Here is a 24,595-nt window from a genome sequence, read left to right as displayed (position 1 = left end):
AGTCTTGTCGAGTTTTGCAACCATGAACAGCCTTAGAAAGTCTAGGCGTTTTGCCAGAAATCTAAACTTTGTTGAACTATGTTAAAAGGTTAAACATTTCACAGAGTTTGGGTTCCCCCACCCCCACTGCACTCCCAGACTCTGCCTTGTTCTTAAATGTCTATTTTATCAAGAAATGGAATAACTAATAATGTGCTGGATAGAACATTTTCAACCATCACGCTGTCACCATAGTAGTGCTAAACAAATGTTAACCACACTTCTCTCCTTAATCAAAAAGAGCTGAGGACATAGAGCCAATTTAGTCTCTTTTAAGATGAAAGGCTAGACGCTTTCCATAAAATATAACTTTTAAGATGAAGCTCTTTAATTGCTTGTAATAATTTCTATGTTAACAAAAAAGCTTGGCTACAGTGAATGTCAACACACAAAAATAAATCACAACTTCCCCCGTCTGGAGGGAACAAAATACCGGTCCCCAGGCCCCTAGTTTTGAAAGCCCCCTTGTGGTTTTCCCCTGGAACACTGGATGTCTGTTTACTCTTGGTCAGGGTGCTTCCGAGATTCTCAAGCCTACAATCAACTGGGATGTTGAAGGGAAAGGAAGTAAAAAATCTGGGAATCATCCTTGAATCACCCAGTTCCCTACACCCCATCTGAGAGTAAGCACTGTTGGCATTTCTGTTACAATGTTTCCCAAGTTCATGTATTCTCTGCACCCCTACCACCACCACCCTACACCCAGCACCACCTTTTGGCCTGGACTCCCATGGTGGTCCCCTAGCTGGCCTCCCTTGTTTCTCTCTGCCTCCATTCTCCCCAAAGCCACCAGGCCGTCAGGTCTCCACAGCCTTAGAATCAAAACACAATCTTCTTATCCTGCTTTGTGAGGCCCTTCTTAAAACCTCTTCTCATCTTAAACCACCTCCTCCTTTGCCATCATGCTCCTGACACTCAGAGGCCTTCTTTCTTTCCTGCAAACACACTGCCTTTATATCTGCCTTAGGCTCATTGAGGGACATGCCCTCCCCCATCTTTGTACGGCTGGCTCCTCCCTGTCATTAGTTCTCAGCTTCAGTATTGCCTGTCTGCCTAGGAGTGCCTTCCCCAATCGGGCAATCTAAAAACCCTCCCCCCTAAACCCTCAGGTCTTCTCTATCAGATCCTCTTTTTAAGTAGCTACACAGCATTTTGTCTATCTGACATTTTCTCCATCTATCAATCATCTATCTGTCTTCTGATTCCATTCAGTGGTCATGAACAGGAATTTACTAGTTTACTGCTGTATCTCCAGCAGCTATAGTAGTGCTTGGAAGACAGGAAGAACAAAACTTAATACGTACTGAATGAGCAGGACAAGAACTGAAAACCAGGTGCTTACCCCAGCCTATGTGGCCCAGCCATGGGAAGATGGAACAAGACCAACTAGCAGGTATTTTGGATAAGAGCGTGTCAGGGGTTGGACATCCTGATAAATGTCTTGGGGTGTGATATGAGCCTTTACAAACTAAACCAGAGAAAATACAGACAGACATAAACAGAGAAAGCTATGTCTGTCTTCACTTGTGGGGAAATGACCTTCTCTAGGCGGCTGTCTGTGTCTTTGACGTGTTCAGTGTAGTTTAAGCTACTGTTTTCCAAAGCAATCTCCTGAGAAGAAATTTCCTTAAGCAGAGAATAAGTAAATTTTGCTTAATGTTTTAAAGTAAATTACTGGGGTTTTCTGCTAGATAGTCATGACTTTATAAGGAGTTTACGAATACTGTTAAGTAAAGTGACACAGTGCCCTCACTTCTCAGCAAACAGCCAACTTAGATGACTCATATACATAGGGTGAAAATTACATCTGCAATCAAACATTGGAGCCAAAGTTGGTCGCTGGAAAAGTGCTTAACAAATCTCTGGCTTCTATGTCGGGTTTCATGTGGAGCCAGGATTAACAAGGGAAAGCATGACCAGAATGGAATGTGAGGTTTGAGCACTGCGGAGAAGATGTCCCCGGGGCTGTGACCTGCTTGTGGTCAGCAGCCCTGGGAGCTGGGCTTGTTTCAGTCTTAGGCAGTTTGGCTCTCATGACCAGTCAATGGGATAGGAAGACAAGGGGAAAGAAGCCCGGGGAGCAAACACACCAACATATGTTTTGTGAAGAGAAAAGGTAAAGATCATGGTAAGGTTCCTTCTGGGAGAATGCAGATAATGGCAAATTTATTGATAAGGGAAAAAGCAAGGAAGTCAACTGGTCCCAATTTCATAAACAACAGAGCCTATAGGAGACACTGTTTTTCTGAGCTTTATGCTTCCATGTAGGCAGACAAAGTAGAATCTGAATCTGCTAATATTAATACCCAGCAAAGAGCTTCTCATAAAGGTATTGTACTACCATTGACCATATAGAAATGTGCAAAAGTACAAGGTGATAATAATGATAAGCATCTAGCTATTCCCAAAGTCTCACAAAAGGAAAATCATTTTCCTTTCCAATATGATAAGGAAAACAATTTTAATTCCTGTTGAAGAATAACATGAAAAGAAAAATTATAGACCTGGATTGAAGAGGACATTACTCTTTTTCGTTTGTTTATTTAACAAGTATTTATTGGGCAATACTTTGTGCTAGGTACTGCACCAGGCACTGTGGATGTAAAGGTAGATTTCAGGGAAAAGTGGACTATAGTAACCCAAATACAAGTAGACAATGACTGGAGCAGTGGTGTCAGGTCAAGGGAGGGACTGTTTGGTAAGACGGGAGAAATATGAGCATGTTAAGACCCTAAATCCCTTCCGAAAAGATTAAGTACTTCTTTTTCTTTCCAGTTATCACTCCACGCAGTTCAGTGAATGCTGCTAAAGTAGAACTAATTTTATCCCTTTTTTGAAGAGGTGTTTTAATTCCTAAAGACAAGGAAAGAAACTTCTATGTAGGACTTTAAAATAGTCTCTAAGCAACGTCTTCTCCCAATTCTCCATCCTCATTGTCTCCACAACATCCCACCCAAAATGAGATGGTTTCCCTTAATTACCATTACTATCATAATAAATAGGAAGCCCCTGCCCACCAACTTTGATGCATTTTAGCTGCATTTGAATCATTCAGTTTCCTGAACATGTGTTAAATTTTTTTTTAACTTGAAAATCTTTCTTAACTTTAAAATTTCTTGGGGCTGGCCCAGCAACATGATGGTTAAGTTTGCATGCTCTGCTTTGGTGGCATGGGGTTCACAGGTTCGGATCCTGAGCATGGACCTAGCACCACTTGTCAAGCCATGCTGTGGCAGCATCCCACATAAAATGGAGGAAGATTGGCACAGATATTAGCTCAGGACCAATCTTCCTTACAAAAAGTAAGAGGGAAAGAAAGGAGGAAAGAACAAAAGGAAGGAATAAGGAAAGAAGGAAAGAAAAAAAGGAAGAAAGGAAGGAAAGGAAAGAAAGAAAGAAAGAAAGAAAGAAAGAAACAGAAAATTTCTTTGCCAGTACTATATAATGTTTTTGACAAGGATCCACTCATTCGTTCAACAAATGTTTACTGACTGCATCCACAAAGTGCAAGGTACTGACCCAGGCAATAGGATGAGAGAGACAAGCAAGGCACAACTGATGTTACCCTGAGGCCTTGACATCCCACTGATTACAAGTGAACAGGGAACCCCAAGAGTGTGTTAAAGACCAGACAGAGGATCAGCTCTAAGAACTATGGGGGCACATTACTGAACAAAGTCTTGGGGTGTCAGGAAAATTTTTCAAGGGAAACATCAAAACTGAAATATAAATAACAAGAATTTATCCAAGTAAAGAACATAGGGAAGAATGCTCTAATCAGAACTAGACGTATTTTCAAAATCCCAGAGATGAGAGATATATTCCAGAAATTACAAGTATGTGACCATGTATATAGATGAAGGGCTGAGGAGGGGAGGGGGCTGGAGGTGTGATGAGGGGGTAGAAGATGTGGACAGTGCTCAGGTTTCTAAGGAGAGAAGCGAGACAGAAGTTGTAAAGGATCTCATAAGCCAAACTAAGTATTTTGAATTTTATCCCGAGGGCAATGGGAGCCTTTGGAGGTTTTTAAGCAGGGGATGCACAAAAATAGACTTCTGTTTCAGAACACTAACACTGACTACAGACTAAAAAATAGATCTTAGGAAAACATGGATTATAGTAGGCCACAGATATGTTGAAGGTGGTCAGAACAGTGGTGTCACAGGCCAAGGGAGAGACTTTTTGGCAGGAAGGGAGAAAACCAAGCATGTTAAACATTGCTGTTAACAAATCCACATAAAAGATTGGAGATACAGAAGAGAGGGGACAGTCAGTAAAGCAGTCCCTGAGGACATAAGAAGGGATGTGATCCAGGGTGCAGAGTGAGGAAGCAGCATTGGAGGAGAGACACATCTTCCATTGGAACAGGAGGAAAGAGGAAATGGCTGATGTGGATGACAGCCAAGTTTTCAATTTGGTGGCAGGAATTGAGGAAACTCTCTCTTCCTTCTGTTTTCTCTAAGACATACTGGAAAGACTGGTTGCTAAGAGTGATAGGAGAGAAGGTAGGGTAAGGAGTTTGAGAAGAGTATGGAAAACCAAATAGCCACATTGGATGACTGAGTACATGAAAAAGTGTCTCTGGTTAATGTTGGGTGTTTGGTTGAGATCAAAACTACACATTTCTAGTGGCATGAGTCTGGTCAATTGTGTGAATGCTCCAGCAGAGCTCAATAGTCCAGGTGTAGGTGTCTAGAGAGCAGACGTTTAGAATGACTTAGCTTTAAAGTATTGCCAGGCCAGGTATGGAGGAAGAACAAAAGGGCAAAAGAGTGAGGATACTCACAAAAGTATGGCCCAAAGGGATAAAGCATGGAAGCAAAGCTGGAGAGGAATAAAATTGGGATGGAGAAGATTGATGGATATAACAAAAAAGGCAAGAAACTAAATATATCTATGACATAGAAAGTCACCTATAGTGGGGGACATCATTTATGAACCATTGAAGGAGGTTGATGTGGAGGAGTGGTATAAGTGATTTTAAATTTTCAGAGATGGAGAGTGATTCTAGGAGAGGACAAGATTCAGTTGTCAACATGAGGGTGAGCAGCTAAAGAGGCCATGGAGGAGAAGGTCACTGGAGTTGAGATTGTTATGGAACTGAGAGCCAAGGTGTTGGTGGGTCATCTACACAGACGTGCAAGTGGGAGTGCCAGAACTCAGGGTGGAGAGAAAGACCACAAGTAGCTGCTAATGTCTTGAATAAATAAGGGCAAAATTACATTGGAAGTAAGGTCAGTGAAGAGCGATAAAAGACGACACAGTCAGATGGCCTGAGCCCCGAAGGGGCAGTTGTTTTTATGTGAGGATAGATGAGTAGTAGTTTGGAAAAAGCCAAAGAGCGGCATGCTGAGTTCACTTCCTACCCTGAGGAAAGTGAAGTGTGGACAAATAACCTGACTCTATCTGAGAGAGCTTCAGGGGAAGCGATTTCCTCAGGAGCAGCCAGCATCTGAGCCTGGGGGGGATGTAATCAACAGAGATGGGTTGAGGATGTAATGATGTTGGTTAACTACAGAGGAGGGTTCCACGAATCACAGATGAAAGTCTGAGATGGTGGGGAATAGTTTGAAGTTGACTCAAGGAGCAGTGCCTGAGAAAAGAAATAACTAGAGAGTCTTATGTTTTGAGTGTTGATCAGGGACATCAGAGATGTGAGGCATGGTGGGTTCAGCTGGCCTTGGGTTCCAAAAAATTAATGACAGTTTTCTTCTTGGAATTGGAGACACTTTAAGCTGCTCAGAAGCTTTGGTTACAGACTGGATTCAGTTTTGATTACTAGAGAGCCCAGTCAAAGTGAGTCGACTAGACAAAGGATTATTTGATCCCCAAGCCTCACCTGTTAGGAAGGGCAGGAGTCGTGGGGCGGCAGCTGTCAGTTAGGGTCTGGACTTCTGACCAAGTGCTAATTTCTGAAGGATGGAGAAACTCTCTCCTCCTTGGACTGTCTCAGTGTCTCTAAGAGCCAAGACTACAGAAAGGCTGGCTCTTGTAAAGAGGCTCCTCGGCTCCTCAACTCCTTGTGGAGAAGGTTTCCGACAAGAATGTAGTTCCTAGAAGAATCAAGAGAGCTGAGGAACAGCTGCCGCCTCTGGTGGCTGGAGGATTCTGATCTGTCTTCAATTTTTAGAAAATCCTATGTATTTCTCTAAATGATCACAAACTTACAGGAAAATTGGATGGTCACAGCACATTTTATTTGTTTCTTAACCATTTGAGAGTAAGTTGCTGAATGGATGCCTCCCAACCCATAGATTCTTTAGTGTGTATTTCCTACAAACAAGAACCTTCTCCTATATAATCACAATACATCCGTCAAATCAAGAAATTAACAGTGTTCCTACCACCTAATTCTCAGACTCCATTTAAGTTTTGCACAGTTGCACAGCAATATCCTTTATAACAAAAAATTCAGTCCAGAATCACACATTCGGTTGTCATGTCCCTTAGTCCCCCTCAGTCTGGAACAGATTCTCAGTCTTTCCCTGAGTGTCCTGACGCTTCAGAAAAGTACAGTCCAGTTACTTTGTAGTATGTCCCTTAGTTTGGTTTCATTTAATATTTCCTCTTGATTAGATTCAGATTTTGCATTTCTGGCAAGAATAATTCAGAAGTGACAACATGTTCTACTCACTTAATTCTTTCAGATGGCGAGTGATTTTTATTTGCCCATCACTGATGATGTTTACTTTGCTCTCTTGGGTGAAATGATGTCTGCAAGGCTTCTCCAATGTAAAGTTCCTCCTTTCCCCTTAGAAATGAATAATTATTTTGTAGGGAGATACTTTGAAACTATGTAAATGTCCTGATCTTGTCCAAATTTTCAATTTCTTCATAAATTTATTTATATCTAAGTGGATTTCCAATTTTATTTAATGAGTTTTAATCCATTACCATCATTATTTTTATGCTCAAATTGTCCCAAGCTTGGCCAGAGAGCCCATTCAAGCTGGCTTCTGTTTCCTTTTGACATGTCCCCAACATCTTTTTAGCACTTCCTTCCTTTTTTGGCACAAGATGTCCTGACTTGTATTTTCCCTGCCCCATCCCTGGAATTTGTGGTTTCTTCAAGGAGCCTTGGCTCCTTTGCATGGAAAATCATATTTAAAAGTCAAGATCTGGGGCTGGCCCTGTTGGTCGAGTGGTTAAGTTTGCACCCTTCACTTCAGCAGACCAGGGTTTCACCAGCTTGGGTCCCGGGCCAGGATGTGGCACAGCTCATCAAGCCATGCTGAGGTGGTGTCCCACATAGCACAACCAGAAGGATCTACAACTAGAATATACACCTATGTCCTGGAGGCTTTGGGGAGAAGAAGAAGAAGAAGAAAAAAGAAGAAGATTGGCAACAGATATTAGCTCAGGTGCCAATCTTTAAAAATAAAAGTCACGATCTGAGTCCTGAATGTGCTCATTGTTATTGGGGTGTCACTGCTCTAAGCCCCTCTCAGTAGAAAGAGCTAAGAAATATATGTATGTAGATACATATCCAAATCACTTCCATATGCATATGTTTACGCCTTTAATTATTGCTACATCTATCCATCTACCTATTTATCTACCTATTTATCTAGATATGTATCACAGACCATGAGTTCACATGGATACTTCTAAGTCCAATCCAACACAGCAGTGTTTATTCTAGTTTCATCCCTTTTTTTATTTGTAACTCTCTTCTCCAAAAGTGAGAAAGTTGTCTCCGTTATATTTATTTAATTGATCAATCCCATTGGATGTAACCTGCCTTGAGTCTTGCTCTGTGTGGCTACCTTTTTTCTGTCACAGCTCTGATTCTGCATTCTGAGCTGCGCATCCACGTGGACAGCCCCTCACCCCACTGGGACTCTCACACCTCATATCACCTCTCTGTGGGGATGCCCTCCTCATCTTACTTGGGCTCTGATATCCCTCACCATGTCTCCCTTCTCCATCCCACTTGGTCTCCCACACCCCACACCAGGCCACTCCCAACATGGACACCTTCTTCTCCCTGCTTGAGTTCTGCCACCCTGCACCAGGCGAGTGCTCCTCGGAGATGCTCTTCTTATCCTGCTTGGGCTCCAACTCCTCCCACTGGGCCACCCCTCCACGTGGACTCTTGTCTTACCCTGCTCAAGATCTGACACTCTATGCCAGCTTCCCCTTCTTCCTCTGCATTGGATGCCCTCCTTACTCTAATGGGCTCTGACTCCACACCCAAGCCACCCCTTCCGTTTGCAGGGATGCCCTCTTCACTCTAATGGGCTCTGACTCCACACCCAAGCCACCCCTTCCGTTTGCAGGGATGCCCTCTTCACCCTGCTAGGGCTCTGACACCCAATGCCCTACTGTGGACTATCTTCACCCTGTGGGAGCTCTTGGCCACTGCCACCCCTCCTGACACTCACATATCTAGGATGCCTGCTTTGTTCTTCCCCACCTAATAGATTTAGGAACGAATTTTTCAGAGAAGGAAGAGAACGGCTCTGAAATACTTTTAACATAGACAAGAAAGGGCTTCAACATGTCTACAAACTCATGATTTATCATTTATTTAATCTTAATGTTTATAACTGTTTAGTCTGTATCACTATTACAAATAACCGATTTAGCTGAGATGAATAAAATTCAGTGAGCTCATGGGTATCTCATAAGATATAAAACTAGTCTTTTCAATAATTCTGAGGAGAGATTAATTTTATCTGATATCCATCTTCCAGGAGCAGATAGACTGGGCCACCCACAGTGTCTTTGCCATCTTGAAAAAGACTTTAGTCTGAAAACGTTTTGGGAATTGCAGGTCTATAGCAACCACTTCATCATTAATAACAAACATGCAAGGTTCTAGCTTCGCACTTTGTAAGCACCATGGTTTTAAAGAAAGCCTGGCTTCAGTCACGACAGAACCAGCTCTTTGGACTACATTTACCGTCTGGCAAATGCCATTTTTTTCAATTCTCTTAATTTTTTACACACTTTATTAGGTATTGATGTAACCTAAGAATACGAAGGGCATTTTTATGATTTTTAACTCGATCAGAAAATCGATTCACAAAACGTTAACTTTAAAGAAGAACTCCTTCTTTTCATTGTATTCACCATCAGATTTTGTTTAGAAATTTGATGTGTATGTGTGTGTATCAGCACTTTGCCTTCAAGTTTTCTCTATATAGTTTTATTTCAGTACACTTTATGTTAAACCCCTGATTAGTGTTTCGTGTTTGTAGAAATGTATTTATTCTTGTTATTTAAAAACATTCACTATTTAGTCACAGATGCACTACCAGTTTCTATATTTTACCTTTTCTTTATGTTATCATGAACGTGTCTAAATAATAACCAGTTAAAAAGTAAAACTGTTCATTTGGTTATTTACTTTTGTGTAGCTCAAAAAAGAATGAGTAGGGCATTACTGAATTTAATTTTTTCCGTCGAAGTTTTTCTTTTCTTTTTTAAAATATAGGTGTAGTCATTTCTTAAAACTAACATAATTTCTAGCCCTATTTTCATATGAAGCTCACTATAAAACAAGCTGCTTTGAAATTCAACAGTCACAAAACTTGAATGTCATTTTCCTTCTAGAATAGAGAAAGGGTAATTTCTCTTCCCAAATGAGAATGGAAAAAAAATTCATTATTTTTCTCTGATATTAACCTATGTGGGTATCATAGGCTTTTCCTTTTTCCAAGGATGCTGAATTTGCATTAATTTTAGCAGCATGTTTTGCTGTATTTATTTTTCAGTAATTTTAGCAGCACGTATTTATTTTCAGAAGTCCATTATTTAAAAAAAATATATGACAATACACCAAACTTAACAATTTTGCAATATAATGTACAATAAAGATTTCAATAAAGGCTACAATACTGTAGGAGCTTCATAATTTGTTAGTTTTACTAATGAGTTCACCTTTAAATGATGTAGTTGCTTGTACAAAGGATGCTGATTCTGTGTCGATCAATTTCCAAACTTGTTAAAAATTCTTTTGATCCTTTTTTTATCTTACCATTTTTTTCTTCTGATCTTGAAACAACACATTATTTTTCTATTCATAAATATGTGAGATTCAGGAGTAATTTTTTCTTTTCTGCTTGAATTACAAAATGAAAATGAATGTGTGCTCTTCCCTGAGTGTGTGGTTTATGAATTAATAAAGTTACAGTTCCTGGTCTTGTCAGTATTCTTAACTCTGCCAGCATATTTCAAGGCCACCAATCTCAGGCACCCCCTGATGTCATGTGGGTACCAGGAATAAACAGCAAATCTCATAAGGGTCTGGCTGTTAAGCACCACTTCAGGTATAAGGAGAAATGCAAACTTTTCGCGATATAGTTTTTCATTCCACTGAAGCTTTTCCTTTGGCTAACTCATAAAAATTTATATTTTCACTTAGAATGCTATAACACTTTTACCAATCTAATCACTGAATATATATTTGTTTTTAAGGAATTGCCCTGAAATTCTGCCTTTCATTTACAATGCAAAATGTGCAAACACTTTCACATCCTAAAATAGAATGAAATTCAACTATGTATACAGTTTTTATAATAAAAGGCTTATGTAGGTTGCGACAGCCTATGAAAAGGTATAATTTAAAATATATGCTATCTGATTTTTAAGTCTTGAAATGTTTTGCCATATTTGGTATAAAGCAGATGAAATATAGTATTGTTACCAAAAGAATATCTATTATATATCCTCCTACTTCCTTTGAAACGTTTTTTCCTAAATCAAATGAATAAATTTCCATTGGGGAAAAATGTCTCTCCTCTACAATTAAGGTCTTGAGTAGATCAACACTTGCCATTTGGTGTGGTGGACTGGACTTTCCCCCTCAATGTTACTCTAAGTTGTGTAAGGTTTGCAGAGGAAGTATGCTATCTAGGAGCTGGAACCAATTTTTAAATTTGCATAAAACACGGGTCCAGTCAGTTGAACTGCTGACTTAACTGCACCGTTTAAAGATAGAGTAAAGCTCTGCACAAATGGAGAAAGGTTGAGTTATGCCAATGAGAATCATTTAGTCAGCTGCTTGACACTTATTGGACGTGATAATCAACATGCAGAATAGGCAGTAAACTCTGCTGTATGGTATGACTTTTAAATCCATAGAGTATGCAAGAAATTCTCTCAGACCACTTTCAGCTCAGAGATATGTTAAACCAAAGATGTGTGACTCTGAGGCAGCCCCGGGGAGGACCGAGGGAAAGGGCCAGCTGTGCTCCTCAGCAGTGACCCTGCTTATGGGACAAAGAAATAGTGCCTGTAAGAAAGAAGCCAGCCTGGGAAGATTTGATCAGAGTTGAGACGAAAGGAGGAAAGAAGGGAGAAGAAAGAAGTTATAAAAGGCAGGAAGGGATTAAATTGCAAGAGTGAACATTGACAATATATCGGAGGAGAAAAAGGTATTGACCAGTTGTCAAAAAGCTACATCTATGGGGACGCGATGTGCGGCTAGGGAATGGGGTCAGGGAGGATCTCTTACTTATGCTAAGAATAGCCCAATATGGCACCCAAATTAGAAAACTGACTCCATTAGCCTTAGGTATTATTTTACAGTCTAAATTAAATTTGACAAACAACAACAAATAAGTAAACTAATAATTTTGGCCCAACCTTCATATTAATTTTATACTCTCCAGGCATCTATATGCGTGGACCCACAGTTAGAGGATCCCAAAACTCACAGCCTTATTGGACTCTCCTGACAAACCATGTTCTCAGGAACTTCCTAATTAACCATGCCTATTTAGAATGAATTAACCTTTGCCCAGGCCCAGCTTGTGAACTTGCCCTATACAGATATAGGTTATATATATACATATATATACGCCATATATATATGTAGGTTTTGTATATATATATATAAAACCTATATATGTAGGTTATATAACCTATATATGTATATATATATATATATTTAGGTTATATATATATTTGTGTGCAGGTTAAGATCATCTCTTGTGCAATTACATTCCAATGCTATTTACGTATGTTATGTGAGTACAGCTAATAATCAAAAATAATATGATTTAAATATCTCCCAGCATGACGAAACAGTAGCGTCGAGGGTAAGTTGGGCATTCTACTAATAGCAGAAATTATGAGATAGAGAAAGTTGTCATTTTAGACTGAGAAGAATATAGATAGAGGTTATAGGGAGCGCTCGGTAAGGAGATAAACCTATAGAATGTGCAGTGGGGAAGAAAAGCTTTCTTATTTAGCAAATATTTTCTGTTTCTAGATTATTTTTGCCAGCCTTTTGCAAAGGATGTTTCAGGAATAATGGTTCCAACAATGCTCCGGTAAAGAAAAAAAATAAAAAAGTTTCATGGTGAAATGAGTGTGAGAATGTGGCATATTAAACCTCCCTTTTGGAGATTCCTAATTTCTGTGAGCAAAATAAAGGTTAAGTAATGTTGTATAGATTTTGAAAACCTGTTTAAAATAGTTTTATTTGTCTGACCCTAATAACTTCCTGTACTTAACCTAATAACTTCCTGTAATGACACTACTGTTCTGCAATGTACAATTTTTTAAAACTGACGTATTTTTCCATTCATCTGCTTATCCATTCTGGTGGAGTAAAATCCTCTCAGCCATTACTTTTCTTCTTCAAAATATTTTTGCTTTTCTTCATCTGTTTAGTTTTCTAAATTAATGTTACAGTTTTTTTCAAATTAAAACAACACAGTTTTTAATTAGCATTCGTTATTAGTTTAACAGGGAAGAACTCATATGTTTATTTTAATTAATCTCTTTGAGAATTAATTTTGAGAACTCTTTGAGAACGGATTATATCTTCATTTGTTCAAGTCACTATTTATGGAAAGGAAAAGTACTCAGTAAATGTTGAAAGTTTTCTTTATATAGGATTTATCTTATTTTGTTGTTAATGTTGTATTGTTAGTGAGCTCTTTAGTCTCAGCAAATAGGGTATTTAGGTACTTGGTAGAAAACTCTATTGGTATTTGTTCCCACATTTCTTGTATACTAGCCAGTTATCTGAGCTATTGCAATTTTTTTTGGATGATTTCCTTTGGTTTTCTAGATTAATTTATATCATCTGAAAATAATAATTTTGTGCTTCTATTAGCTTTTTTATTGAAAGACCTCTTGTTTCTGCTTCGTATCTTGTATTGGTCTGCAATATAGATGTTAGGGGTAATAACAGACATCCTTATCCCATTTTTGATGTTAAAGGGAATGGCTAAATTTTTCACCATTAAATAAAATGTTGGCAGTTGATTTGAGGTGAGGACTAATTATCTTGTTAAAGAATTATTCTTCCAGTCCTATTTCACAGATAGCTTTATATAGAAACAGAAACATTTTATCATGGGCTTTTAAAATCTTTCTCAATGTTCGTATGGTTTATCATTATTAACCTTTTGAAATTACATATTAATTATGTTAATAGATATCCTAATAAATAAATTGCCTTTACATTCCTGGATAACACTAGTTAATTATGTTGGAATTTTTTTAAATATCCCAAGGAATATGATTTACTATTACTGTTTAAGATTTTTTTGCACATACATTCCTAACAATTGTTCTGAGATTTTCTTTTTTTTTAAGGATTGGCACCTGGGCTAACAACTGTTGCCAATCTTTTTTTTTTTTTTTCCCTGCTTTATTTCCCAAACGCCCCCCCACCTCCCCCCCCGCCCCACCACCCCTGGTACATAGTTGTATATCTTAGTTGCAGGTCCTTCCAGTTGTGGGATGTGGGACGCCACCTCAACGTGGCCTGACGAGTGGTGCCGTGTCGGCGCCCAGGATCCGAACACTGGGCTGCCGCAGTGGAGCGTGCAAACTTAACCACTCAGCCATGGAGCCGGCCCCTGTTCTGAGATTTTCTTTGGCTGAGGAGAAGGGAGAATATGGAAAAGATCTTTTCCAGATATTTATAGTAAGGATGTTGTCCATCATTTTATATGCTCCAAAATGATTTATTATTTTAATACATAAGAATATGAGCTCCTTAAAGATTCCCACAAATTAACCACAAAAACATGCAACCTAGAAATCTACAAGAAATTTTTTGATAAGTTAAAAAATTTATTCTATAATTATTGACCTGTTGAGGCTTCTTTTAAAATTTTATGTTTAAAATTTCTTTTTATGTGTTGATTTTGGTAAAATTTAACTCCCCATTAAAACGAATTTGTCTATTTTCTTGCATTTGTCAAAAAGAAGAATGCAAAGCAGGTCTTGTTGAAAAAGGAAGGGTTGGAGTCAAGTAAATTTGGGAAACATTGGACTGAATAAAATTTAATAGGTCTGCTTACTGCAGAACTTCTCAGAATTCTCTAAGAGAGTCCTTTGAATCTCTCAGTGAGAGAGACATACAGTAAGCAGGCAGCGATTCCCAAACCTAGGTACTAGGGAACTATTTTGCCCTGAGCATCCTGCAGATGGAAGACACTTTGAGGAGTGCCAATTTTTAGCATACCCATCATAGGGAAACAAATAGATACAGACATACAGGTAATTATAGAGTCATTTTTGAAACATTGCTATAATTTGCCTAGGAGTTTTAGCAATATTTTTAAATTAATCATAATTTGTCTGGATTGAAACTTTTCTTACAGTTTCAGAAAGCACTGTGGCTTCCTCGTTCTCCACGCTTGCCAGTTATATAATGGTCACCTCTAATCAGTCAACAGATTTTCTTGAGGGTTCAACATACACAGAGTTATTTCGGCTTTGACCTCGTACCCTGGTCCAGATTTTCCCTTAGGCACTACTTGAATATTCTCTTTTTAGAAAGGGTTAGTAGTCCTGTTGGCTACCATTTAGGAAAGAAATTCTGAGTGAAGACTCACTAAAATAAACTACAACAGATGAGAGTTGAGGATTATTAAAAAGACATGGCCTAAATGAGGGAAAACGTAGACACATTTCCTATACAAAACTACAGCGCCCATGACACACAGGACCTTTCTTAGCTGAGGACTTTGACCCGCTTAACCAATGATACACTGAAGGCAAAAGCTGAATTATTATCATTTTTGGAAGACTGGGACTGGGCCCACTGGCAGACACACACAGACTCACACACACACATTTACACAGATATGCACACACACCCCTAAACTTTATTTAGCCAACACAAGTTAAAGACACACGAAAGGAGAAAAGGTAAACTTTACCTCTTTCCTAATTTTGCCCAAATTCAGCCTAAATAAATCTGATTTTTTACAAAGTCACACTCCCCTATCCATGGAGTTCAGTAAGATCCACCTTAATGTTGAACTGTGAGTACCGTTTATTTAATCTGCTCGCATACTCATGATCGCCAGCTACAAAAGGTCATTTGCTCAACGTGTTTGAGTAGCTTTCCTGCAGCACAGTTTCTTTAGAACTAATCAGCTGAGTCACATAGGGCCCAGAATGAGGAGCCTCCTACTATTCAGAGGAAAGAATAATAATCAAAATTTAAATATCCTCACATAGTTTTGTTACTTGTCAAGAAAAATGGGCTCCAACTTTGTATCATTCTTAGTGTGCTCATATAGCCAAGATTTCTGAAATAACAATTACAGATTAAAGCACTGAGACCAAAACATGCAAGATAAGCTCACCAGCCTGAGAGTCTCTTGTGATCCACACATTCAAAGCAGGAACTGTTTTTGGCATCTGAGAAAAGACCCATCCATGCCACTGCCCAGGTCTTGGAGCTGATGTTTGTGGTTCTAGATTCTCCAGCCATTCTAGAACTTGACCATTCAGGCAGGGAGAACAGAGGCCATAGCAGCACAGCAGGTGCTGAGAGGGGAAAGTGCACCATATGAGGAGCTCTGCTGTTCTGCTTCAGTAGACACGGTCCTCATTATCCCTGACCCCACTTTCAAACGAGGAGGAAAAGCCTCATGGTCTGGAGGAACCCAGTCCTTACATTTCCCTTGGCAAAAACAAAATAAAACAAAAAAAGACAAGGGGAAGGAGGGAAGGAGGAGGGCAAAAAGGTCAATTAGGCACATGTGTGTGGTGTTGGTGGATTGTAATTAGTCTTTGGGTGGTGAACATGATATAGTCAACACAGAAATCGAAAGATGATGTACACCTGAAATTTATATAATGTTATAAACCCATGCTATGGCAATAAAAAATAAATTAAAAAAGAAAAAAAGATCCACATTTGTCATTTTTGTGGTTTCAGCCAAGGCAATTTCCTATGACCTCTCCACACCATGAAGTGCAATTGATGAATTGTCTAAGTGACCCTGACTGCACAACTGTGCTGGCGGGAGTAACGATTCCAGCCTACCCAAACAGTCTGAAAGAGGAAGATGTCTGGGAAACAGTTGTCACCCCCTCGTGTTAGGAAAGGGCCAGGAAGAGTAGACAGTCAGAGGTATTCCTTGGGGTACCATGACCTACCTTTGAAATTAGTTCTACAAGCAAAACACTTGTGTGATGCATTTTAAGAGACAGAGTGGCTTACATTTAATAGGCATGGGGGACTGGAATTGGCCACTCCAAGATACGTCTTTTTGGCATGAGGATTATTTTGGGCTGGTTACTTTTAAAAACTTCAGACATGAGAGAAACTCTGAAAAGCAGAATTTACTTTCCCTTTGTTAAGAGATATTTACATTTGTAAAGGAAATCTCCATCTGTAAAGGCGTCTCCCTCTCTGTACCAGGAAGAAGGGGGGATGACCTTATCAATGCAGAAGGCAAGGACTTAAATCTGCATAATAACCTGACTCTTGTTTACTGCTCTTTTCTGGTAAGCTCCCATAACTGACTCCCCCATCCCCAACATCCTCCTTTGTCTTAACTGAGGATGGTATTTAAGCTGAGAACTTCTGCCATTTTGATGAGTTACTCAGTTTTTCTGGGTCTCTCCTATGTATACATGTTATAAAGCTTTGTTTAATTTTCTCCTGTTATTCTGTCTCATGTGAATTTAATTCATTGTCCAGCCAGAAGGGCCCAGAGTGGGTAGAGGAAATGTCTTCCTCCCCTACATAGGCAAATAGCAAAATGAAGCAGTTTGTGTAGAAATTAGACCTGCCCAGCCCAAATCAAGTCTACCTATTATATATACTAGGCCCATGCTAATTGTATGCTTTGCGGGGAGAGGGGGACAAGATAAAAAACACCTAGCTCTGTAAACTGTCAGCTCTGTTAGCTCTACGATCTAGAAGAGTTACCTGAACAGTGTTATACCCCCAGCACCTAGAATAGTTCCTAAACAGTATGATATTCCCATTATCTAGAACGGTATATGGCACACAGTAAGCATCAAGTAAGTACTTGCTAAATCAATGAAATAATCTTAGTTACTGCCTCACGGCCACTCACAAAGGAGCAGCTTTATGTCATGCTTGAGACCAGGAGTTGCAGATTTTAGTTCCTAAACAGAAACAGAGCTCTACTCGGCTCTCTTGCCCACCAGGGGGGAGATTTGTGTCATCAAAGAGGAGAAGCTGCATTACTAATACCTTCTTTGCCTCATCCATCATCATGAAACTCCACAAGCCAAGCCCCATGAAGCACATCTCCTACCTGCCCTGCCCCCGCATTCCTTTCCTTCTCTGAGGGGTTCTTGGAGCAGCAGCCCCTGAGTCTCAGAGCTCAGAGCAGCCACTGGCTGTCACTGTCAGAGGTGCTCCTGGCTACTCTGGAGGCAGGCATGGAGTGGAGCTGGGTTACTGGGGAGTCAGGGCTCCCTGGGCCTGTCACTCAGGAAGAATGATCTGGGCTCAGTGACAGCCTCCTGACCCTAGGGGATAAACCACCTCTGAGGGTGCACCAGATCAGAGGGAGCAAGGCATGCTCCTCACGCTTCTCCTCCCATCCCTATTGTACCCTTGCCTGGAATGTCCACGTGTTCCTGCTGTGGCTATTGTTTCCTTTTGCTTGCCACACAGGACTCATTGGATGGGGAGGGGAGTTTGGGAGTGAATTCAATTAGGCAAAAGGCAAGCAGGAAGGAGAAGAGAGTGAAACCACTTTCCAGATGTGCAATTAATTCCTAGCAAGAAAAAAATTACTGATGGTGATGTTTTGTTTGATTCAGTGAATTAAAAAGATTGGAGCTAGAATAAAGTGTAAGTAAAGAAGAAATTTCTCCTTTAAATCAATTCTTGGTTGCTCAGAATACCCAGGATAAATTACAGTATGAAAGAAATGATGCTGACCATATGTTGTCAAAATGTGTATATATTTCTGATTTGTTTTAAATAAATTATATACTAGTAAAATTCATTATTAGCATTGAATATCTTCCAATTGTCTTAACTGATTTTAACTAAGCTGTTCTATATGTCTGGGCTGTGAGTGTTTTAAGGCATGGCCCATGGGCATTTTACTATTCCATATGCAGATTTTATAACTTTAAATTTACATTGTGTTGTAAGAGACAGGCTTTGCAGTCAGGTGACCTGGGTTCAAAGTCTCACTCAGCCACTGACTGTGTCATCTTGGGCAACCTTCCTGTAGCTTTTTTCATCTGTAAAATTGGGGATAATAATAGAACCTACCTCATGGGATTATTGTGAACATTACACGAAGAGATTACATGCAAAGACCGTGCCTGGAGAGTCACACACAGTAAATATTAGCTATTTACTTTTGCTAATTAATTCTGCTCAACTGATAAGAAAACCAAGGACCATTTCAAATCAACTATAGTGTCCAAATACTTAAAATGGGATATTATTGTGCTCTTTATATATTTTGGGATTTTCTGAACTTTTTTGCAATGAGCAAACAAATAAAAATTGATCTATAACTATAATATGTAAATAGAATAAATTCATCCAAATAACAGAAATCATTAGTAAGCTTTTAAAAAATGAATCAGGCTTTAAAAGTTTGGTATTGGAGAGTTGGAGAGATGCATTCATATGTAGAGCCTGTTTCAGCAGGAAGGCATTAATCCTGTTCATTTGAAGTAAAGGTCAATAGTGAAAATAGTGAGGAGGGTTGAATGAATTCGCTAAGAACATCTCATTACTAATTGTCCTTTTCCGGACTGCAGATGATAACATAGACACTAGCACCTCCTTAGGGTTGAGACCAAAGAAGAATGTGTCATCCATCTAGAAATTATAGAACCTTCATTTTTAATGTCAACTGCCTCAAATTCTATATTTTTGTGTAAACCACACAAGTAGCTAGGATTAAGTAAATCCTTTCACTTTTCAACTAGTTTTTATGCACAAATATATACAAACACACAATATCAAATTATTAACTATGAGTTATGCCCTGTCGATTCATTCAGTCACTTTAAAAACTGTGATTTTTATAAAAGCAAAATAATTAAAATTTAATATAAACATTTATTCTCAAGCATAAGCAAAGCGGAGTCATTCCTATATCATTTCAAACAATTAAAAACATAAAAATACCCCATGGGTATTCTCACAAACTCTTTGTGACTTCTCAAGTCCTGCTTTCTTCATTCACATTATTCTCTTTTAATTACATGATAATAATGACATCTGAAAATCATTTTTGAGACTTTTAGTTTACTTTTTTTAAAAAAGTAAATCTTGGAAGGTAAAAAGGTTGAAAATATTTGACTAGGAGGTAAAGTACATCTCCATTTAAAGATGTTTTGAAGACAAAAAATAAAGTTTTACTCCCTCTGATATTCTCTTTTGCTAAGACTTAGCAATTCATTTTTCCTCTGAAATCTCTACATATATCATCAAACGGTGGTGGTCATGGTAGTTGTGGTTGGTGGTTTTAAGAAAATATTTTTTTGGACACCACAATTTTTGTAATGTTTATTTAAAGCTCTATATTATGAGGGACTGAGTTAAAGATAATTCCTTTATGAGGAAGACAGCAAGCTTATCTTGACATAAGGAACAACCATCACAACAAATACAAAAGATCTTTAAAAGCCAATCAGCCCTACACCAGTTCAGCTACTGCTGGAGGATACGTTTGCCATCCCGTTTCAGACGAACCGTCTGACCTATAGCTGCAGCTCACAGCCACCAGGGGTCAGACTTTTACATCTGTCCCTAATAGACACTAAACTTGAGTCTGAGACCACGGTGTCTCTTTTCCCAACACTCCATTTTCTTCTTCCATTTAGCTTTCTCACCACCAAATATAATATAAGGAGATTATATATAAATATAAGAAACACATATGTTACTTTCCCAAGTGGAAACAACCTCAGGAGAAAAAGAGAAGGAAATGGTGGAAATTAAGAAGACTTCTTCTAAGGGGAGAGCTCTGGTACTAAGAAGGAAGGACAAGAACCCAACAGGCTACAAATCATTTTGAAAAGACAAGGAGAACACAAAAAATCTATATGAGCGATCTGGTGATCACAATTGTTTTCAGAATGGTAGTGGCGGTGGTGATGGTGGCACCGTGGTAGCCAGCATCTATTGAATGCACTGTTCTAAACACTTTACATATTATTATAACCTCATTTTAAGGTTGAGAAAACCAGGCACAGAGGATTTTCTAATAGTTATCAGGAGCCTGGAAAATGTTGCTATCTTTTGCAATATAATCTCACATTTGAGAATTTGGACAAAGAATTCAAATGGAGGGAAGCCAACAGCTTCCCACTGTTGACATGAAGATATCATATTAATCCCAGGGTTATTTATAACAGAATTTGGAAACAACCAAACTGTCTAATAAAAGAAGAATAACAAAATAAAATAGTAAATATTTTGTAGTCCTTACAATTGTAATTATGAAGGTTAGAAGCAAGGAAAAAAAAGTTAGGTGAAAAGAAAAAAGCAATTGAGGAAGTTGTACCTGTGCCATAAATAAAACTCTGTAAAATATGCACATTTATGGAAAAGAATAAAGAAATATGACAGAAAAACAATGTACGTGTTACGGTGTAGGATTGTATATAGACATTTTTAAAGTAAAAATCCTGGAAAACATTTTTAAAATATTGCCAAAGGATACAATGTGAAAAATTTTCCTCAAGGGACCTTCGAGCATAAGCAAACTCAATTTATTTCGCATAGTTGGCGATCTCCCCAGGGTAGTCCACCAGTCATGTCCAGGCCTTTCTACTAACCATGTCCAGGTTGGCCAACTACATCCCTCAAAGCACCCACAAGATTCAGCAATAATAGTTACTGTTTTTAGTAATAGTAATAATAACACACCAAAAGTGTATAGAGCTTTATGGTTTTGAAAAATGTTTTTGCTTAGCTTATTTCAAGCCCAATTCCTTATGAACAAACATTAGATTCCTGTGATGATCTCGGCAGAATGATATCCCAGGAGAGAGCACTGAGAGAAATTCAGATGGGTATGGGTGCGCTTTGGACAATATAGAAGCAACTTGTATAATAAACAGGGCACAGCCACACCTAGCATTCCAACAAACCCCATGGTACCTCAACGCCACAAAGGTGTAACACACCAGAAATGTGAACCATCCCATAGGTGCATTCTTACAAAGGACAGAAGGCTTTCTCAAGAAATAATGGATTATCTCTTTCTCTCTGAATTCCTTTCCTTACCCTACTTCCTTCCCAAACAACTGCTCTTTGTGGTTTCTAAATCTCTTTATCATCGCAATCTCCCCAGACCAACTGAATAAGTGCAGTGTCTGAAAAATTGTATTTTCCAAAATGACCCCCAGCTTTTAAAAGTCAAAGCAATATCTTTTTTAGAGAGAAAAGCCAAAGGGGTAGAAAACTGTACCCAACTTTTAAAATTTTACCCTTTAGCTCAGGCATAGATAGGTCCTTCACTGGACAGGAGTATTCTTTTTAAAGAATCACCTACCAATTAGGAAATGAGAAGCCTGCATACTCCACACAACCTCCAGGTGTTGGTGAAAACCCACAGTTGCTCTTCTTCATACCTCCCCACACACTGTCCACATTGGACACACGCAAATCAAAGAGAGTCTAAAATGCCTCTTTACCTCATTATGGGAGAGAATAAATCCAGAAATGCAGTAATAGCACTACCATCAGAGAGAGGCAGAAAATGCAGCAATAGATATTCCCATGTGCTCACTACAGCAGGCAGCTGGTTTTGTTCAGAGCAGATTTCGAAGAGCAGATAACTCTAGCAAAAGAGTGATAAAAACTCTGAGCTTAAAAGAAGTACAGGCCAAACCCTTATAAAGAGAGGTGCAAAAGTTCTCAACAAAATACTAGCAAACCAAATTCAGCAGCACATTAAAAGGATCATACATCATGATCAAGTAGGATTTATCCCTGGGATGCAAGGATGTTTCAACATATGCAAAGCAAGTAACATGGAAACTACATTAATAGACTGAAAGAGAAAAATCATATAATCCTCTCAATAGATGCAGAAAAAGAATTTGGAAAAATTCAACATCCTCTCATGATAAAGAATCATAACAAATTGGGTATAAAAGGAAATACCTCAACACAATAAAGGCCATAAATGACAAACCATGGCTAACATCATACTCAATGGTTAAAGGTTGAAGCTTTTTCTCTAAGATCAGGAACAAGACAAGGATGTCCACTCTCACTACTCCTATTTAAAGTACTAGTACAGAAAGTCCACAATAATCGGGGGGGGGGGGGGGGATGGAAGAAGAAATAAAAGGCATCTAAATTAGAAAGGAAGAAGTAAAATTGTCTTGGTGTACAGATGATATGATTTTATATATAGAAAAATCCTAAAGATTGCACCAAAAATCTGTCAGAATCAATAAATGAATTCCGTAAAGTTGCACGATACAAAATCAACTTACAGAAATCAGTTGCATTTCTATACAATAACAACAAACTATCTGAAAAAGAAAGCAACTCCATTTACGATAGCAACAAAAACAGCAAAATATCTAGGAACACATTTAACCAAGGAGGTGAAAGATCTGTACACTGCAAACTATAACAATCTGAGAAAGAAATTGAAGAAGACACAAATAAATGGAAAGATCCATGTTCATTAATTTAACATTAATTAATGTTAAAATGTCTGTACTACTCAAAGCCATCTATAGATTCAAAGCAATCCCTATTAAAGTTCCAATGGCATTTTTCACACAAACAGGAAAAACAATCTTAAAATTTGTATGGAACCACATTAGACCCAAAGCAGTCTTGAGAAGGAAGTGCAAAGCTGGAGGCATTACACTTTCTGGTTTCAAACTATATTACAAAGCAATAATAATCAAAGTATGGTATTGGCATAAAAAAAGATATACAGACCAATGGAATAGACTCTAGAGCCCAGAAATAAACCCTCATACATGCAATCAACTAGCATTTGACAAAGGGGCCAAGAATACTCAATGAAGAAAAGATAATATCATCAATAAATGGTGCTGGAAAAACTGGATAGCCACATGAAAAAAAGAATGAAATTGGACGCTTCTCTTATACCACTCACAAAAATTAACTCGAAACGGTTAAAGACTTAAACATAAGACTTGAAATGATAAAACCCTTAGAAGAAAACACAAGGGAAAACCTCCTTGTACATTAGTCTTGGCAACAATTTTTTGGATATGACACCAAAAGTACAAGCAACAAAACAAAAATCAACAAGTAGGACTACATCAAACTAAAAAGCTTCTGCACAGAAAAAGTAATCAACAAAATGAAAAGGCAACCTATGGAATGGGAGAAGTATTTACAAGGCATATATCTGATGAGAGGCTAATATCCAAGATATATAAGGAACTCGGCCAAAAACCAATAAAACGCAATTAAAAAATGGGCAGAGGAACTAAATAGACATTTTTGCAAAGAAGACATACAAATGGCCAACAGGTACCTGAAAAGATGCTCAACATCACTAATTATCAGGGAAACGAGAATCAAAACCACAGTGAGATATCACCTTACACCTGTTAGAAGGGCTATTTTCAAAAAGACAAGAGAGAACAAGTGTTGGAGAGGATGTGGAGAAAAAGGAACCCTGTGCACTGTTGGTGGAAATGTAAATTAGTACAGTCACTGTGGAAAACAGTTTCAAGGTTCCTCAAAAAATTAAAAATAGAATTCTCATATGATTCAGCAATTCCACTTCTGGGTATACATCCAAAGGAAATGAAAGCAGGATCTTGAAGAAATGTCTGCACCCCTATGTTATTACAGCATTATTCACAATAGCCAAGATACGGAAACATCTTAAGTGTTCAGCAGCAAATGGATGGATAACAAAGATACAGTATATAAATATACAATAGAATATTATTCAGCTATGAGAAAGAAGGAAATCCTGTTATTTGTGACAGCATAAATGGATCTTGAAGGCATTATGCTAAGTGAAATAAGTCAGAGAGAAAAACAAGTACTGTATCACCTCACTTATATGTGGAATCTAAAAAAGCTGAATTCATAGACACAGATGGTAGAATGGTGGTTGCCAGGGGCTGAGGGGTAGGGGAAATGGGGAATGGTCAAAGGGTGCACACTTCTCATTATAAGAGGAGTGAGTTCTGGGGATCTAATGTAAAGCGTAGCAAGTACAATTAATAATACTGTATTATACATTTGAAAGTTGCTAAAGAGTAGATCTTAAATATTCTCACCACAAAAAAAAAGGTAATTATGTGAGGTGATGGAGGTGTTAACTAACCCTATGTTGTAATCACTTAGCAATACATAAGTGTATCAAATCATCAC

At 38.5% G+C, this 24,595-nt stretch overlaps 1 long non-coding RNA gene across 6 annotated transcripts in view; it reads right to left on the bottom strand.

Moving 5' to 3' along the window:
- The window catches only part of LOC111772542 (uncharacterized), a 217,885-nt gene that overhangs the window by 140,546 nt on the left and 52,744 nt on the right, over positions 1-24,595 (bottom strand). For 2 of the 6 annotated variants that reach the window (XR_011436755.1, XR_011436754.1), the window contains exon 1: positions 15,606-15,727. The exons of 2 other annotated variants lie outside the window; for them this stretch is intronic. This is a non-coding gene — a long non-coding RNA (uncharacterized lncRNA). Of the gene's footprint in view, positions 1-6,673; positions 6,791-15,605; positions 15,728-24,595 lie in introns of those variants that run through there. 2 more of the 6 variants (XR_011436758.1, XR_011436757.1) reach the window with 2 other exon arrangements.

This window comes from Equus caballus, chromosome 2 (assembly GCF_041296265.1).
Source record: "Equus caballus isolate H_3958 breed thoroughbred chromosome 2, TB-T2T, whole genome shotgun sequence".
Classification (NCBI taxonomy): domain Eukaryota; kingdom Metazoa; phylum Chordata; class Mammalia; order Perissodactyla; family Equidae; genus Equus; species Equus caballus.
This window is presented reverse-complemented; position numbering and strand designations above follow the sequence as displayed.